Genomic DNA, 3,776 nt, shown 5'->3' on the forward strand with positions numbered 1-3,776 from the left:
ATTCACATATATTATATGGGATACACTAACTCTCTTGCTCGCCTCCCTTCTATCTTGTTCTCGCCTCTCTCTCTCCCTATGTATTTTTATAATATCTCAGATACATGTATATAATGTGATTCACATGTTTTTAAGATACACATCATACTCTCTTGCTTGTCTCTCTTCTATCTCGCTCATCTCTCTCTATGTATTTGTATTTCAAAGTGTATGTAGCAAAAATACACATATTTAACTTGAAATCTAATATGACAACATGTAATTATTTCAAATAATAGAAATAATTAGTAAATGTGATAAAAATTATGTTTGTGTAATTAGATAGTTTCTCCTGAATATAGGTTATTTAATTTGTGAGAATATACAAATATGACCATTTCTAGTAATTATTTGATTGATACCGGTAAGTTTTTTTCTTAAATATGCTTATGAGTTATGACAATTCAATTCTCGCCCACATACAAGCAGATACGTTGTGGGTATTTTGTTATTATATATATTAGCATAAGAGATGGTTTTAACCAACTACTATATATAAGCTAAAATAACAATCTATCACTACATCAAAAATAGTTTTTAGTGATAATTAATCAACGATAGAAGTTTACTTGTCGTCAAATATGTTTTTAAGTATAGTTTATATAAATCACATAGTGTTAAGAGCTAATTACATTATTGAAGTCCTTCAAATTTATGAAACCTTATACATCACTGGACTTTTGAATACATCAACAGACACCAAGATACATAGGAGAGAATGTATTTGAGAGCGGAGGGATGTATCTGAGAGGAAATAGGACATCCAGATATATATTGGAGGAATGTACCAAAGAGGGGAGGAATGTATCCATAAAGAAAGCGGTGTATCAGAGAAGGAGGGATGTATCCGAGAGGGAGATAGGGATGTATCAGAGAGGAAATTTTTGAATTTTTTTTTAAATGACAGTAAATTTTAGAGATTGTGGTAAAATAAGATGTGTATTTTAAGTAATTTTTTCTTCTTTTTAAAGGTAATTACAAGTGATAATTACACTTTAGCACTCTCTATAAATGTTGCTAAACCTACAGCTACATTAAATCTAATAGCAATTAGCTAATGTTAATAAAAAAATTAACATCCTTAATGTGCATATTTATTATTGCTAGAAATTATATTTGCAAAAATCACACTCGGTAAAAAATGTTTAAATTGCAATGACGATTGGAAGTGCAATATATTGCATTGATAGGAAGAAGTGTAATCGACTAGACATTTTTATTTTTACGATCGATAAATAAAATTGAACATTTTTTTTTAGTAAAATCATTATGAGTCGAATATAGGTAGTACGTTCGAAGTCATATTCATTTTGAAATCACTATTAGATCCACATAGCAAGGATAAGTTGTATGAGGACAAGCACACGAGGTTATTTGTATCTATATATGTTTCTTATCTTTGGAGGACCAAAACAAAAAAGAGAAGGTAATTGAGACTACATTTTCCCATCAAAGAAAACAACAATTTAAAGTTCAAACTATCTCATTCCCAGTCTCAATCTTTGTATCAATAATATAATGCCACATATGTGCCATAACTTTATCAAACTTTTGTTTTATTGTTATAAGCTATGGTTTGTATTTTCATTGGTGATATATTATTAGGATGTAAGTTCTATCATTGAACGTGAAATACAAGAATAATTAATAATGATTTCTTTTTCAAATTCTTTAAAAGTACGTGCATGATTAGTTTTCTTTGAGGTAAAAACAAATATAATAGTCGTTTGTTTTCATCCCTTGTAATTTTATCTATTAATTATACGATTTTGTAGTGTGGTCTGTGTCAAATAATTGTCTTGTTCAATATTTGAGTAAACTATATAAGTTTGTTTGTGTATATAAAATATGCATATTCTCAATTACATGTAACTTTTGTACTTTATTATTTGACGGAATTAAGTTATTTGTTCTGTTGTTCAACATTATTTCAAGACACGTATGTACTTCTTGGAGATGTTGAGAGTTTTGATTTATTTTTCCCTTGATTTTTTGGGATGCGTGCATGGACTTTGAAAACATACATGATTAGATTTCAAGATCAACATAGATCACACATTTTTAAAGATTACTATGGTTGAAAAACAACGAGTTAAATCGTTAAAAACATATTTGATTTATCACTTTTTTAGAGTCTCACAATCTAATTATCAATATGAGATTTTTGTTACTTGAACTTTTACCATTTATATATTAAAACATACCTCAAACTGATTAGGTTAATAGTCAGTTGTTTCTTTTTCTTACTTGAATTATCATCATCTACTCAACTAGATCTATTTTGATACATAAATGGTGATAGTTTAGATAGGAAAACCGGACAATTGATAGATTAAAATATGAAAATCAAGAAAATATGACTACTAAAATGTATAAAGAAGATAGAAAAAAATCAGCTCGTTATCAGACAAACATTCCTACCATATTTACTGATTATCTCTACAGTTTGAAACAATTACATATTATTTCACTAATTAATATGATTTGAAATAATCACATATTATTTCACTAATTAATAATATCATATCAGACTTCAAGTCAGATACACTAGATACATGTATTTTTGCTACAAGTTACACTAAAATAAGAAGAGAAGCGAATGAGAGGATGAGAAAGGCGGGGTCTAGGAGGATGAAAGACAATTAAAGAGATCATGGTCTTTATAATCGGAGAAAGAGAAGGGGCGTAGTTGGCGTGTCACTGGATCGGTGGGAGAACCTGTAGTAAGGGAGGATGACTCGCCGAATTCACATAAAAAATCACCAAAATAATCACAAGATACATGCGAATGATACCGGTTACAGGAAGAGACGCGAGTGAGAGAGGAGAGTGGCAAGCGAGATATGAGAGAGTCAGATACATGCAAATCCACTTTGATATAATGTATCTAAAACAAATTACACCTAATTTTTCTCTCATGATACATACAAGTAATTGGACGCACCAAGTACATGTATCTATAGTCCAAATCTGATAAGATTCATAGTATTACAAACTAGCATGAATCCAAGTAATTAGCTCCTAAATTAGTGGTATATTATAAGTCGTCCAAGAAAATATTGTAGGAAAAAAACAAAAATAAGCAAATATAACCCAAACGGATGATTGGGTCAAAATAGCAGATTGGGCCCAAAACCTGTTAGGTATGCCTCAGCTGCTTCCTGCCAGGCCAACACAACATGGACCTGGAAATTACGGATTTCTTCATGAAAAGCAACAGTCAAGGCCCATATGAAGTGCATGCGAAATGTGTACCGATAAAATGTATATAATGTTTATAGAATAAACTTTAGGAATAGCAAAGATAAAAATTGAATTAGCTATTTATCTATAGTTTCGCAATGGAATATCTTAGTTGAATAAAGTTCAACGGTTTGTATAAAAATCACAACGATTTGTATGAAAATTGTGGCGGTTATATGGAAATTGCGTTTGTATATGCATATGTTCTCTGTGTTAGGCTAGAGTGGTGAGAGAGATTAGGAGAGAGAGGAGAGAGGCGAACGAGAGAGGTAACTTGTATATGTATATCGGTTAGATAATTGTCTACATGTAACTACTATGTATATGTATCAATGATTGTGTTTGTATATGTGCATAAATTTGAATTCACATACAATTGAATTGAGTACATTTGTATTTGTATATCAAATCTCTCTCTCTCTCGCTTTATAAAAACACAAATGATACAATTTTGTATAAAGCGAGAAAGAGATAATTAAAGATATATATATATA

The sequence above is a fragment of the Solanum pennellii genome, chromosome 1, assembly GCF_001406875.1.
Source record: "Solanum pennellii chromosome 1, SPENNV200".
Taxonomy (NCBI): domain Eukaryota; kingdom Viridiplantae; phylum Streptophyta; class Magnoliopsida; order Solanales; family Solanaceae; genus Solanum; species Solanum pennellii.